Source organism: Mustelus asterias, unplaced genomic scaffold (genome assembly GCF_964213995.1).
Source record: "Mustelus asterias unplaced genomic scaffold, sMusAst1.hap1.1 HAP1_SCAFFOLD_3066, whole genome shotgun sequence".
In the NCBI taxonomy this organism is placed as follows: domain Eukaryota; kingdom Metazoa; phylum Chordata; class Chondrichthyes; order Carcharhiniformes; family Triakidae; genus Mustelus; species Mustelus asterias.
The window spans coordinates 17355-33668 of NW_027593011.1; the positions used below are offsets into that span (position 1 = coordinate 17355).

At 46.6% G+C, this 16314-nt stretch overlaps 1 pseudogene across 1 annotated transcript; it reads left to right on the plus strand.

The window, feature by feature from the left end:
* Nucleotides 1–11285: 11285 nt before the first annotated feature.
* Nucleotides 11286–15995, plus strand: LOC144490244 (tyrosine-protein kinase Fyn pseudogene; annotated as a pseudogene). Its single transcript, XR_013497192.1, has 3 exons — nucleotides 11286–11553; nucleotides 14163–14262; nucleotides 15917–15995. The product of XR_013497192.1 is annotated as a tyrosine-protein kinase Fyn pseudogene (transcript).
* Nucleotides 15996–16314: the final 319 nt, after the last annotated feature.

Below are 16314 nucleotides of genomic sequence, written 5' to 3' on the forward strand. Positions count from 1 at the left end.
TCTCCGTCTTCAGTATGTGAAACAACACAAGTGTTAAACGTCAATTCCAGTGGCGTATCCATAGACTACAAACCAAAGTGCAAAGTCCCCTTATTAAAATGATTCTTCAGTGAGGCAGCACGTTGACACTCCTGCCTCACAACGCCAGGGACCCAGGTTCAATTCCAGCCTTGGGCCACAGTCTGTGTGGAGTTCTCCCCGTGTCTGCGTGGGTTTCCGCCGGGTGCTCCGGTTTCCTCCCACACTCCAAAGATGTACAGATTAGGTGGATTGTCAGTGCTAAATTGCCCCTTCGTGGCCCAAGATGTGTAGGTTAGGGAGATTAGCAGGGTAAATATGTGGGATTGGATTACGGGATTGGACAGGTGGTGGGCCTGGGTAAGATGTTCTGTCGGAGAGTCAGTGCAGAGTTCATGAGCCGAATGGCCTCTTTCTGCACTGCAGGGATTCTGTGGTAATCGTGTACATTAAAACTGTGCAGGGAAAAATCACATCAGTTTCTGACCCGAATGTGTTGCATCATGTTGAAGAATATCAATTGGCTAACTTTTCTTATTCCTTCAGCAGCCTTTAAGGTTACGAATGAGTTATATCCGCTTTCTGTAGAAAGGAACTTAATTTTTAAAAATGCATAGTTCAGAGCTCATCTTTATCATGCATGGGAGCGTGGTCATTTGTTCTTTGATTTTGCAATCCGCTAATTGATTATAATCAGAATTTGTGTCGTTATCTTTACATGCTGTATAATTTCCTCATAGACCTCCTGTCTGTCTTTGTTCATGTCATATTTCTTTTAACTTGAGGATCATGAATATGGAAATCATTGCAATCCATCAGGTTAATCCCAGATGATTCATGCTTTTTTCTCCCCCCTCCCGATTCATCCTTTCCTCCCTTTCTCCACACACGCTGCAGTTTGGTTGCGACTATTAGTGAAACTAGCCTTTTGTTCCACATTCCACTTTCATTCCACAGGACGGCACAGTGGTTAGCACTGCTGCCTCACAGCTCCAGGGACCCGGGTTCAATTCCGGCCTCGGGTCACTGCCTGTGTGGAGTCTGCACGTTCTCCCCGTGTCTGTGTGGGTTTCTTCCGGATGGTTCGGTTTCCTCCCACAGTGCAAAGATGTGCGGGTTAGGTGGATTGGCCATGCTAAATTGCCCTTTAGTGTCGGGGGATTAGCAGGGTAAATACGTGGGGTTACGGGGATAGGACCTGGGTGGGATTGTTGTTGGTGCAGGCTCGATGGGCCAAATGGCCTCCTCCTGCACTGTAGGGATTCTATGATTTATTTAATGAATTGAATTTAAATTTCCCAGCTGCTATAGATGTGATATGAACGCATGTCTTGTGACTATTCGTGGAGGCCTCTGTATTACTGATCCAGTAACAGCCACTAGGCTACATATGCTTTAATATTGTCATGATACCTCATTGCATCAAAGAACGAAGACCAAAGAACAGTCCAGCACAGGAACAGGCTTTTCGGCCTACCAAGCCTGCCCCAACACATGGTGCCTTTCTAAATTAAAAACCTTTACACCGTCCCTATTCCTCTAATCCCTGCTTCATCATGTATCTGTCAAGATGCTTCTTAAACATTGCTATTGTATCTGCTCCTACCACCTCCTCTGGCAGCGCATTCCAGCACTTACCACCCTGTGTAAAAAGTTTTTTAAGGTTTTAAAGTTTTAATGTTAAAGTTTATTTATTAATGTCACAAGTAGGCTTACATTAACACTGCAATGAAGTTACTGTGAAAATCCCTCAGTCGCCACACTCCAGTGCTTGTTCGGGTACACTGAGGGAGGGTTTAGCATGGCCAATGCACCTAACCAGCACGTCTTTTGGACTGTGGGAGGAAACCCATGCAGACACGGGGAGAACGTGCACACTCCACACAGACAGTGACCCAAGCCGGGAATCGAACCGGGGGTCCCTGGGTGCTGTGAGGCAGCAGTGCTAACCTGCCCCTCATGTCCCCTTTTAAACTTTCCCCCTTTCGCTTTAAATCTATGTCCCCCAGCAATTGACATTCCCACCCTGTCTCAGCTGCTTTAAACTGCATTTGCCACTGGTCGGTCCGCTCCCCAACTCATTGCTTCATCTCTCTGTTACCTGCCTCTCTGGCTTTGAGTCTCTCTTCCTCTGGCCACCCAATAATGCTGTCAGCAGTGAACAGAGAGAACTTTCTTCCTCCAATCGCATTCCAATTGGACGCCGCTTGCTTAACAGACTGTACACTTGAAAGGATGTAATTGTATTTTACTAGCTGGTTATTTACAGCAGCCCTTTTCCTTACAAAACAGCTCATCATCTGACTTGCCACACGTTTAACAGCATGGGGGATGAGCTAATTTCTATTTTTAACATAAAAGCATTATTGGGACAGATGTGAGAATGTACAAGACTGGGCAAGGACATTCCAGACAGTCTGACTGGCCCCAGAGTTCAGCAACAGAATGCACAGTTCACCACCTTATACGATGTCCATTCGAAATGGTTAAAATTGCTGTTGCACATGGCTGGTGGCCCCGGTTCCTGAAGTTGTGAAGGGTCAGCTGCCTTCAAAGCAGTCTGAATTGGCTGATTCTTCTTGCATCATGATGTGCATGAGTTCTTCGAGTGCAGAAAGACCAGAGAGGCCGATGCCTTGGGAGAGGGCAACATACAGAACATCTGTAGCGCCAGTATTAATTTCTTTTCACAGGATATGGGCTTCGCTGGCTAAGCCAGCATTGATTGCCCACTCCTATTTGCCCTTGAAAAGCTGGTGATGAGGCTCCAACAACACAAGATTAAGCCTCTGCAGTCCATGTGATGCAGGAGTGGTCCACAGTGCTGTCAGGGAGCCAGTTCCATAATTTTGACCCAGCAACAATGAAGGAATGGCGATATGTTTCCAACCTATAGTTAAGAAAGCCCACCAACATCTCTACTTTCCCAGAAGATTAAGGAAATTTGGCATGTCCGCTACGACTCTCACCAACTTTTACAGATGCACCATCAAAAGCATTCTTTCTGGTTGTATCACAGCTTGGTATGGCTCCTGCTCTGTCCAAGACCACAAGAAACTACAAAGGGTCGTGAATGAAGCCCAGTCCATCAGGCAAACCAACCTCCCATCCATTGACTCTGTCTACACTTCCCGCTGCCTCGGGAAAGCAGCCAGCATAATTAAGGACCCCACGCACCCCGGACATTCTCTCTTCCACCTTCTTCCATTGGGAAAAAGATACAGAAGTCTGAGATCACATACCAACCGACTCGAGAACAGTTTCTTCTCTGCTGCTGTCAGACTTTTGAATGGATGTACCTCATATTAAGTTGATCTTTCTCTACAACCTAGCTATGACTGTAACACTACATTCTGCACTCTCTCCTTTCCTTCTCTATGAATGGTATGCTTTGTCTGTATGGCACGCAAGAGATAATACTTTTCACTGTATCCAAATACATGTAACAAATCAAATCAAAAGTCAAATCAAGTCAGGATGGTGAATGCCTTAGAGGGGAGTTTGCAGGTGGTGTTGTTCCCATGTATCTGCTGCCCTTGTCCTTCTAGATGCTGGAGGTTGCAGGTTTGCAAGGTGCTGTCGAAGGTGCCTTGTGAATTCCTACAGACATCTTGTAGATGGCACACACTGCTGCCACTGCTTCAGTGGTGAAGGGTGTTGTTGTTTAAGGTAGTGGGTTGTGTGCCAATTAAACGAGCTGCTTTTGTCCTGGATGGTGTCAAGCTTCTTGAGTGTTGTTGGAGCTGCACCCATCCAGGCAAGTGGGGAGTATTCCATCACACTCTTGACTTGTTTCCTGTGGCGGACAGGCTTTGGGGAGTCGGGAGGTGAGTTACTTGCCTCATGTTCAGTACTGTACTTGGCCATTTCCACAGGATTTTGATGGTGCGGAAGTCAGCAATGATGATACCATTGAGTGTCAAGGGGCGATGGTTGGATTCTCTCTTGTTGGAGATGGTCATTGCCTGGCACTTGTGTGGCACAAATCAGCCAGGTGGAAGGGATTATTAGTCACTTATCAGCCCAGGGCTGAGTACTGACCAGGCCTTGCTTCATATGGAAAGAGGCTGCTTCAGTATCTGAGGAGTCACGAATGGTGCTGAACATTCTGCAATCATCAGCGAACATCCCCATTTTCTGACCTCCTGATGGAGGGAGGATCATTGATGAAACATCTGAGGAGCTCCTGCTGAGATGTCCTGGGACTCAGATGGTTGACCTCCAACAGCCACTTTCCTTCGTGTTGGATACGATTCAACTTCAGTGAGGAGCTTTCCCCCGAATTCTCATTGACTTCAGTTTTGTCCTTTATATGCTCTGTTTATGCACTGCCTCGGTGTCAAGGGCAGTCACTTGCACCTCACTTCTTGAGTTCAGCTCTCATGGTCCTAGCTGAATGCAAACTGAGCATCAGTGAGAAGGTTATTGCTGCATAGGTGTCCCTTGGTAGTGCTGTCGACAATACCGTTCACAACTTTGATGTGGTGGCACAGTGGTTAGCACTGCTGTCTCACAGCGCCAGGGACCCGGGTTCAATTCCGGCCTCTGGTCACTGTCTGTGTGGAGTCTGCACGTTCTCCCCGTATCTGTGAGTTTCCTCCAGGTACTCCAATTTCCTCCCACATTCCAAAGATATGTGGATTTGGTTGATTGACCATGCTAAATTAACCCGAGTGTCAGGGGGATTAGCAAGGGAAATATGAGGGGTCCCTGGCGCTGTGAGGCAGCAGTGCTAACCACTGTGCCACCGTAGTGCTCTAATGGTGTTTATTAAACTGAATATACAATGCACACAGTTCCAAAAGCAGGAGTCCAGAATCTCTGGAGGGCCAGTGAGTGGTTTCGCTGCTCATTTAGTTAGTGCGGATGGGTGTATTGTACGGGCCGTGATCATCATGCATTGATTTGCTGGTTGATTTGACTTTCAATCTACCTTTCAGTTCCCCTCTTGGGCCTCACGTGTGGGAGGTTACAATGAAGCGGCTTGAGCTTGTCCAAGCTCTGGTGACACAGTGAGGTTGGTGTGCTGACCGGCTGATCCCTCCCTAACAGGCCTTCATTACAGGCCTGCAGCACTCAGCAGGACACAGGGCCTTGGGAATGTGGTCAGGTTATCTGTTCAAACAATGGGAAGCTTGCAAACTGCCCGGGGTTCAGGAAGATGCTTTCCTGCAAATACAGGCTCAACCTGAACGTTGACCTCAAGGGTTCAAAATAATGATGGGGCTCGTGAGGAAATTGAGGTTGAATCTGGTGCATACAAGGTTTCGTAGCAGAAAATGATTGTTAAACGGCTCCAAGCTTTATCAGAAATGCCGCACTTTTTTAGGCATTTATACCACTGTTTTTGCAATATCCGTGTGCCTCGAGGTGCTTTATGGACAATGAGGGAGTGTAATGGTGTTGGATGAGGGGGTAAATATTGGCCAGGATTGATTTCAGGCAGAACAACTCTGCTTCACTTGGAAGTGGTTCACACTGTGGGGCAGATAGGGCCTTGGTTTATTGTCTCATGGGATAGACAGCACTTTCCACAGTGCAGCACTGGGGAAGTGATGGCCTAGTGGCATTATCGCTCGACTATTAATACAGAAACTCAGTGACTGTTCTGGGCACCCAAGTTTCGAATCCCGCCACGGCAGATGGTGGAATTTGAAATCAATTTTTAAAATCTAGAATTAAGAATCTGCTGATGACCATGAAACCATTGTCGATTGTCGGAAAAACCCATCTGGCTCACACATGTCCTTTTTTCGAAGGGAATCTGCTGTCCTTACCTGGTCTGGCCTATACGTGACTCCAGAGCCACAGCAATGTGGTTGACTCTTAACTATCCTTTGAACAAGGGCAACTAGGGATGGGCAATAAATGCTGGACAGTCAGCGACGCCCATGCCCCACGAATGAAAAAAAATACACACCTGAAGTGAAAGCCTGGGTTATGTGCTCACCTCTCTGGACTGGGAAATGAACCAAAGGCCTTGATTCCTAAGTTGCTCTGATTCTAAGACAAGACCACTGCCCCACTGAGCTGCCTTTCCGTATTATCTAGCCTTGGCTTAGCAAGATCCTCAAACCCTCTCTCGGAGTGTGAATATTAGTCCATTACTGTTCCAAATAATACAACAAATTAGATAAATGACATGTCTATAAATGCTTTATAAAACGCACGCAAAGCACCTTGGGTCGTTTTTGTTAGGTGCTATACAAAGGCAGGCACGGTAGCACAGTGGTTAGCACTGCTGGTTCACAGCTCCAGGGTCCCGGGTTCGATTCCCGGCTCAGGTCACTGTCTGTGTGGAGTTTGCACATTCTCCTCGTGTCTGCATGGGTTTCCTCCGGGTGCTCCGGTTTCCTCCCACAGTCCAAAGATGTGCGGGTTAGGTTGATTGGCCAGGTTAAAAAATAAATTGCCCCTTAGAGTCCTGAGATGTGTAGGTTAGAGGGATTAGTGGGTAAATATGTGGGGGTAGGGGTAGGGATTGTGGTCGGTGCAGACTCGATGGGCCGAATGGCCTCCTTCTGCACTGTAGGGTTGCTATGATTTCTATGAGCTGTGAATGCTCACTTGTGTGAAGTTTTATCTGAAGCTGTTGGAGAGTAGCCTGTGCACGTGTATGTTAATCACATTAGCCTGAGGTATCTCATTACAGCCACTTCTCCAATTAACCTTATTGCTCTGAGCCCCAGCTCCCTGGTTTTCAGCCAGCGATCCTAATGACTCTGGTGCAAAGTGATTGCATGAGAGCAGGATTGTGATAACATGTGTTTTTACGGTGGCATTGTGATTGGCACTGCTGCCTCACAGCGCCAGAGTCCCAGATTCGATTCCTGGCTTGGGTTACTGTCTGTGCGGAGTCTGCATGTTCTCCCCATGTCTGCGTGGGTTTCCTCCGGGTGCTCCGGTTTCCTCGCATAGTCTGAAAGATGTCTGATTAGGTGCATTGGCCATGCTAAATTCTCCCTCAGTGTACCCGAACAGGCACCAGAATGTGGCGACTAGGGGATTTTCACAGTAACTTCATTGCAGTGTTAATGTCAGCCTACTTGTGACAAACAAATAAACTTTAAACTGTCCCACATCTTAATAAACTGTTACACTTTGCATTGAATTAAAGGATTCTTATCATCTACCGTGTTATACTTCAGGAGAAATTGGTACCTTCACGGGTGGGGGGTTAAGGAGTGGTGGTTGTGGTGGGGGGCAGGAGTGAGACGGTGAGAAGTTCTGTTGTTCTGACCAACACTCGTGCACGTTGTCAAAAACCTATTGACTGGCTGTTTGTCATGGTGCACTTGCCAGCTCAACAATGGCAAACTTAAAGGGGGCGATCTTACCAAAAGAATTCTAAGTGCTGAACAAACAAAGAACAAAGAAAAGTACAGCACAGGAACAGGCCTTTCGGCCCTCCACGCCTGTGCTGATCATGATGCCCTAACTAAACTAAAAAAACCTGCCCTTACTCTATTCCCTCCCTATTCATGTCCCCATCCAGATGCCTCTTAAATGTTGCTAATGCGCCTGCTTCCACCACCACCTCCAGCAGCGCCTTCCAGGCACCCACCACTCTCTGTGTGGAAAAACATCCCCCGCACATCTCCTTTAAATTTTCCCCCCTTACCTTGAATCTGTGCCGCCTTTTAATTGACATTTCCACTCTGGGGAAAAAAGCCTCTGACTATCCACCCTGTCTACGCTTCACGAGCGTGAAAATGGGAGAGAATCGCGCCGGTTTTCTTTTGGGGAGTAATGCACAATCGTGCGGCACTGAGAAAATAAAGAGCCCGGATGTGATTCTTGCCAGTAGGTGGAGGGGCGGAGCCTATTCTCACTGTTGAGCTCTGCAGGTGCCATTGCGTAGGCGCCTCAAACACTGGAGATGTCACCCCCACCCTCCCAGATATCGGCCACTATTGACACAACGCACATCCACCCCCTCCCCCGATCGGGAACTCCACCCCCATCATGGGCCTGCCCCCTTCAGACTCCATCCTTTCAGGCCCCTCCCTCTTGCCACTCCCCAGTGTTCTCTGTCTATTTTGTGTACGTCAGCTGTGGCTCACTGCCGCTCTCTGAATCGGAAAATCTTGGATTCGAGTCCCATCTCCGGATTGGGGGGGGGGGTGCAATGTAATCTTTGCAGGCGCAAGCTCGACTGGCCTCGCACTGTGCTGTAACCATTTTGCCATTCTGACAATGTGTCTATTTCACGGCCAATGGCAGATAATCCATTCCTTTTTCAAGCCAGAATACAATATTGCATGTGAGCCAGTGTGTTCTCTCTCTCTCTCTCTGCTGAGCAGGAAATGATTTGTGGTCTCTGCTGAACATGAGCGCAGACTGCCAGAAAACTGTAGCTTTGCATTTCCAGTCCATTAATAAAAGTGTGTCAGAAATGCTGAGATGGCACTCTGGCTTTTTAAAACCCAGATTCTGTCGGACATTCACAATACAGTCGTGTGTGTGACCAATAGACAATCTAGTTCACCACCCCACTCATTGCACAGTTAATGCACTCATGTCTCGAGTTCCTCCTCCGTTGGAAGCCAGGGTTAGGGATGTTTTGCCAGAGCGTTAGGTTTGCAGTCACATTGTTGCAACGAAACAATTGGACAGGGATGAAATATTGCTTGCGGATTATACAGGAGAACAAATGATTGATTCTGTTTTATAATAAAGAGCTGAGCAATGTAACTGGGTGGCCCAGTGGTTAGCACTGCTGCCTCACAGCGCCAGGTACCCAGGTTCGATTCCCGGCTTGGGTCACTGTGTGGAGTTTACAGGTTCTCCTCGTGTCTGCGTGGGTTTCCTCCGGGTGCTCCAGTTTCCTCCCACACTCCAAAGATGTGCGGGTTAGGTTGATTGGCCATGCTTAGTGTCAGGGGGACTAGCTAGGGGGATAGGGTCTGGGTGGGATTGTGGTCGGTGCAGACTTGATGGGCCGAATGGCGGCCTCCTGCACTGCAGGGTTTTATGATTCTGTGAATACTACATCACCTTCCAACACATTCTCCTTAGAAACGTGTTTTCTAATCCACACGTTATGTAATGGGTCTGAAATTATGTAATTTCCTGCTGAATTTGAGCGCTGACATGAATGAATTCGGAAGCTGAATGGTGAACTTGACCACTTGACGGGAAAATTGAGTGCTCTCTCTGAATAAAGTTAAATGCTGGGTCACAAGCTGTGATAAAAGCAGCGATTCCGTTACTGAAAATAGAGGCCAATTGGAAAGTGTACACACCTTGTACATACTACACTGCTGACACAGACTGAGATTCTTATTTTATTCATTCAGGGATGCCGCTGGCTGGCCAGCATTTATTGCCCATCCCTAGTTGCCCAAGGGCAGTCAAGAGTCAACCACATTGCTGTGGCTCTGGAGTCATGTGTAGACCAGACTGGGTAAGGATGGCAGATTTCCTTCCCTAAAGGGCATTCGTGAACCAGATGGGTTTTTCCAACAATCGACAATGATTCTGGGGGCATCATCAGACTTTTAATACCAGATTTTTTTTAATTTTGGGATTCAAACTGGATCTTGCCCTGAGCCTTTGGATTACTAGTCCAGTGACAATACCGCTACACCACTGCCTCTCCCATAATGGATAGTCGTGTTTGTATTACAGTGCTGTTACATACAAAGATATGTATTGCCTTGTCTGTATTACAGTGCTGTTACATATTGCAATATGGGTTGCTTTGTCTGTATACTGTCATATGGTTTACCTTTTCTGTATTACAGTGCTGTTGCATACTGCAATGTGGATTGCCTTGTCTGTATTACAGTGCTGTTACATACTGCAATGTGGATTGCCTTGTCTGTATTACAGTGCTGTTACATACCGGAATATGTATCACTTTGTCTGTATTACAGTGCTGTTATATACTGCAATATGGTTTGCCTTGTCTGTATTACAGTGCTGTTATATACTGGAATATGGATTGCCTTGTCTGTATTACAGTGCTGTTATATACTGGAATATGGATTGCCTTGTCTGTATTACAGTGCTATTACATATTGGATTGTGGATTTCCTTGTCTGTATTACAGTGCCGTTACATACTGCAATATGGCGATCAGAAGGGCTGGAAGTTCATGGAGGAATATTCCAAGATTTCCATTGCAGTTTCTCTCCACCCACTCCCCTACACCACCCCTCACTCAAACCTACCTGAGGATTTAACTTTCAACGCACATTCCCACTCTTTTTATTCTGGTGAACATTATGGGTTGCAATGTGTCACATTGGAAATAGGTGTGGAATCAAATGTCTCTTTCATGTTTCTATTTGGCCAATTAAAGCATTAAATAAGTTGAAGTAAATACAAGCTTGAATGTATGCCAAAAGCTGCAAAATGTGTACGAGGTTATTATGTCTCGGAGGACCTGGTGATTGGCCTCAGTGCTGCTCAGAGGACAATCCAAGGAAATAGTGAGGTTTAAGTGATGCAGTTTGCCCTCTTACCATGTTGTCCTATCCACTTGGGATTATTCCAACTAATGCTAGCGAGTTTAAGTAAGCAGAAGTGGTCATAATCCCAGGTTTGTGCCGCTTTTAAGTTTTAAGTTTATTTATTAGTCACAAGTAGGCTTACATTAACACTGCAATGAAGTTACTGTGAAAATCCCCTAGTCGCCACACTCCAGCGCCTGTTCGGGTACACTGAGGGAGAATTTAGCACGGCCAATGCACCTAACCAGCACGTCTTTCAGACAGTGGGAGGAAACCGGAGCACCCGGAGGATACCCACACAGACACGGGGAGAATGTGCAAACTCTACACAGACAGTGACCCAAACCGGGAATTAAACCTGGGACCCTGGCGCTGTGAGGCAGCAGTGTTAACCACTGTGCCACCATGCTGACCTTTTAAGAACTCTGGATGGGATCCCCACCCCCCACCCTTATGTTTTTCGGCAGTGGAGGCGACCTGCCATTGGCCGCCGGCAGAATCTTTTGGTCCCGCCGCTGTCTACAGCAGTTTGCAAGGTTTGCCCTTCCTGGCACCAGGGAACCCACCGAGGGGATGGGGTGGGGGTCACCCTCGACGGGACTGGACAAACCCGCCCCCAGCTGGAAGGGTCAGAAAATCCAGCTCCAAATGTTTAGCTCCATAAATCCAATAAAGACTTCTCGCATTTCAATCCCTCCGACAACACATAGTAATGGCCAAAGATAAATCTGCCCCATCAAATGATAGACAATTGGCATGAATGGCGTTGGATTCTAAGACTGGTCTTCATTGGTTTCTTTTCCTCTAGGTGTTTAGATAATGGGCTGTGTGCAATGCAAGGATAAAGAGACAACCAAAGCAACGGTGGATGAGAGGACTGCTTCCATTCCCCAGAACCCAGGATACCGTTATGGGCCTGACCCTTCTCCCCAGCATTATCCCAACTTCGGCGTCACGGGGATCCCGAATTACAACAGCTTCCATGGAACCGGCGGACAAACACTGACTGTCTTTGGCGGAGTTCACTCTTCCTCTCACACGGGAACGCTGCGCACTCGGGGTGGAGGAAGTCTAACCGGTAGGAGAAACACTTAGACCAGTTTCCATTACTTGGAAACCATCCCACCCTTAACCAAGACTCCCTTGTGTTGAATCCCCCTTTATAGCGGAACAAAGCCACCATGCTGTCTGAGGAAAATGACATAAACTGGCGAACAACAAACTTTGTTTTGTTGTTATGCAGCTAATAATTTTAGCAATTTACTGTATGAACCATTGTTACGCTGTGCAAATGCTGGAATGAAACACCATGGGCCATTGAATTACATTTGAAGGTGCTAAATCCATGTAGTTTTTCATGTTGTTTGAGATGTTGTTTGTAAGATTGTTGTGTTTTTGGGCGCTCAATTTAGGGGAGAATGGAGGGGGTCATGTGACCTGTTCTAAAATCTGCCCGACAACAAGCGTGGGAGACTTGTTTGTTAAAGGTTAAAGAGGGACCCAGGTTGTCCAACTGAGAGTGTGTAAGATATTCCTGCCTGTAAACAATGACCAGTGCAGCTGTGCTGACATGCAGAGACTGTTGGTCTCTCAAGTCACAAGCAGGTGTTGGGAATGTAAAATTGTTATATTTAAACTGCCTATTTAATTCCATAATAGAAAGGTGTTAAGTCATAGAGTCAGAGGTTTACAGCGTGGAAGCCTACTTGGCCCTACTTGTCCATGCCGCCACTAGCTAGTCCCAACTGCCCGCGTTTGGCCCATATCCCTCGACACTCATCTTATCCATGTAACTGTCTAAATGCTTTTTAAAAGACAAAATTGTACCCACCTCTACTACTACCTCTGGCAGCTTGTTCCAGACACTCACCACCCTCCGTGTGAAAAAATTGGACACTTTTGTATCTCTCACCTTCAACCTATGCCCTCTAGTTTTAGGCTCCCCTACCTTTGGGAAAAGATATTGACTATCTAGCTGATCTATGTTCTTATTTTATAGACCTCTATAAGATCACCCCTCAGCCTTCTACGCTCCAGAGAAAAAAATCCCAGTCTATCCAGCCTCTCCTTGTATCTCAAACCATCAAGTCCTGGTAGCACCCTAGTAAATCTTTTCTGCACTCTTTCTAGTTTAATATCATTTCTATAATAGGGTGACCAGAACTGCACACAGTATTCCAAGTGTGGCCTTACCAATGTCTTGTACAACTTCAACAAGACGTCCCAACTGCTGCATTAAAGAAGGCTGGAAGATTTGCCTAGTTTTGGCTAGATGAAGAAATTTCAAGGGTAACCCTGACCCTAGAAATCAGTTCTGGGATTGGAAATTATCTGGTTGGAGAAGGAAGTAAGCCATCGGGAGCTGAGAATAGTTTTGGACTGGTTCCTGGAGAATGAAGTGTCCATCTAAGGGACAAAATAAACTATTTTCAGTCATTGAAAAGTCAAATGGGGAAAACCTTTTTGCACTTTAGAATGTATCTACTAAAATAATGTTTAGTCAATATTGCTTTTAGTTTGTTGCAGTAAAAGTCTTGAAACTTAATCGTGCCATGTGATCTTTCAAGTCAGTCATTGGAAATTCAATGACCTTTCTAAACGTTATTGGTCGCTACAGAGACTGTAACAATGTGGAGGAAGTATAAGGAGGATAGGTTTTTAAATAATGTTACACAGTTCGATAAACTGGACCAGGAAGAGAACTTTAATGTGTTTAACTCATTTGTTTAAAACATTCATGTCAAGTGATTGGAAATAATCATACCTGATCAAACAGCCAGGCTCAAACATCACAGAGAAGCATTTCATTGCACTTCCTAATACTAGTCTAAGATTGATATGGAGTTACTTGTGCCTCCTATTCTGCACCAGTAAAGGAGACATCTCTGCACACCGTGTTTTTACCTCGTGGCCATTTGACCTTTCAATGCAGAGAAACTGGAAACTTGTTTCCCAATTTGCAATCAAAATTTGAATTTCCAAGCTGTCTACAGGACACAGTGAGATCCTGGGCACTTCTTCGAAATGCCTTCACACACCGGGACGGAGGTATACTGCACTGAATAAAATGTGTCAAAAACCACTAAACTGATCACCCTAGGTACATGAGAGGTTTGCAGAAGGCCACTGAAAGGGAGATGGACGGCACGGTGGCACAGTGGTTAGCACTGCTGCCTCACAGCGCCAGGGACCCAGGTTCAATGCCAGCCTGGGTTACTGTCTGTGTGGAGTTTGCACATTCTCCCTTGCCTGCGTGAGTTTCCTCTGGGTGCTCTGATTTCCTTCCACGGTCCAATGATGTGTAGGTTAGGTGGATTGGCCATGATAAATTGCCCCTAATGTCCAGAGATATGCAGGTTAGGTGGATTGGCCATGCTAAATTGCCCCTTAGTGTCCAAAAATGTGCAGGCTAGGTGCATTGGCCATGGTAAATTGCTCCTTAGTGTTCAAATCTGTGCAGGTTAGGGGGATTATTACTTTAGGGATTCTATGATGAGTGATTAAGTGACTCTTGGGGCAGTGCCCTGGACGTTTCTGTGATTCCGCTGTGCTAGAATTATAGTTTGACCATCAGACTGCTTGTTTTCCTGCACTGTCGAAGCAGATGCTGAGCACTGAAGCAGCTTTCCAGATGTTACTCTTGAGCCACGATGCTGATGGATATCTCTTTCTGTTTCCCATCTCCAGTTGGGGTGACCCTTTTCGTGGCCCTGTATGACTACGATGCCAGGACGGATGACGACCTTAGCTTTAGAAAAGGAGAAAAGTTTCAAATCCTTAATAACACGTAAGTACCGGTGGGAGAGAGAGACAGAAATGACAGAAACCACAGCCGTGGTCTTTTAAGAAATGTTACTGCCTTCATGCAGCAGTGAGACTTCTGCACGGATAGGACGTACGCTATAAATGATTCTGTGTGATCGTTATCTGCACTGGTCGAACACCAAGTCCCATCAATTAGGAAGCCAGACTCCTCATTGGTCGGCCTGTGTTTGGCATTGTATTTTTTTTAATAAAACATTAAAAGGAATCGTTAATGCCTGCTGTCATCATGGTAACCATGGTGATCTGATTTGTAAAAGAATTTTAAATGTGGGACTCGCTATCAGTTGGAAGCCAGCACACAGAAAGGACAGCTTGACGCAAAGGTAAGAAAGCAGGGATAGGGAGATGGGAAGGAATTTTTTTTTTAATGGGATACGGGTGTCACTGGTCAGGCCAGCATTTATTGCCCATCCCTAATTGCCCTTCAGAAGGTGATGCTGAGCTGCCTTCCTGAACCACTGTAGTCCATGTGGTGTACATACACCCGCAGTCACAAGCACACTGCAATGAAGTTACTGTGAAAATCCCCTAGTTGCCACACTTCGGCGCCTGTTCGGGTACACTGAGGGAGAATTTATCACGATCAATGCACCTAACCAGCACATCATTTGGACTAAGGGAGGAAACCGGAGCACCCGGAGGAAATCCACGCAAACACAGGAAGAACGTGCAGACTCCGCACTGACAGTGACCCAAGCTGGGAATCGAACGCAGTTCCCTGGTGCCTTGAGGCAACAGTGCTAACCACTGTGCCACCGTGCTGCCCTCCAGTGCTGTTAGGGAGGGGGGGTTCCAGGATTTTGACCCAACGACATTGAGGAAAGGCAATATATTTCCAAGTCAGGATGGTGAGTGGCTTGGAGGGGAACTTCCAAATGGCACAGTGGTTAGCACTGCTGCCTCACAGCACCAAGGACCTGGATTCAATTCTGGCCTTGGGTGACTGTGTGTGTTGGAGTTTGCACATTCTCCCCATATTTGCATTAGTTTCCTCAGGGTGCTCCGGTTTCCCCCCTCAGTCCAAAGATGTGCAGATTAGCTGGATTAGCCATGGTAAATGTGCATGATTACAGGGATAGGGTGGGGGAGGGTGGCCTGGGTAAGATGCTCTTTCAGAGAGTCAGTGCAGACTCGGGCTAAATGGCCTCCTTCTGCACTGTAGGGATTCTAAAGTTTTGTTCTCTGGTGGCATTCCCAAGTATCTGCAGCCCCTTGTCCTTCTAGGTAGTAGTGGTCGTGGGTTTGGAAGGCACTGCCTGAGGGGCCTTGGTGAGTTCTAGCAGTGCATCTTGTAGATGGTATACATGGCTGTCTCTGTGAATCAGTGGTGGAGAGGATGGATGTTTGTGGATGTGGTGCCAATCAAGTGGGCTGCTTTGTCCTGGGTGGGGTTGAGCTTCTTGAGTGTTGTTGGAGAAACACTCATCCAGGGAGAATTCCACCACACTCCTGACTTGTGCCTTGTAGATGATGGACAGTCTCTGGGGAGTTGGAGTATTCCGAGCCTCTGATCTTTTAATGGTAAATAGTTTAGCTTTGTGACGTTTGCCGATGTTTCCTCCCTGGGCTGAGCTGAGTTTGACGCAGTTTCCTGAACATGCAACGAAATATTGCAGATGCCAAGGAGCTAATACAGAACAGAAAATTCTGGAAACACTCAGCCACTTCGACAACACCTGCGGAGTCAACGGCTGAATGTTTGATGCGAGGGAAAGGCTTATGTCCAAAACCCTGTCTATTTTATCAAGCCTGACCACTTCCAAATGGACGTGAATCCGAATAGGAGATCAGGCCTATGAGGAAAAGTGGAATTAACCAGGTGGTTCTTTCAAAGAGGCAGCACACACATGATGGGCCAAACGGCCGCTTTCTGTGTTGTCTATGGCTTTGTCTGCGGTTCCCAAGGGGTTTATAGACTTCTGCATTCCCACAGAGTGCAATATAAATTCAATAACTATAACCTCTCACCTTTTTCTCTGGGCTGCCACTCTTCAAGTTTATTTTAAGTTTATTT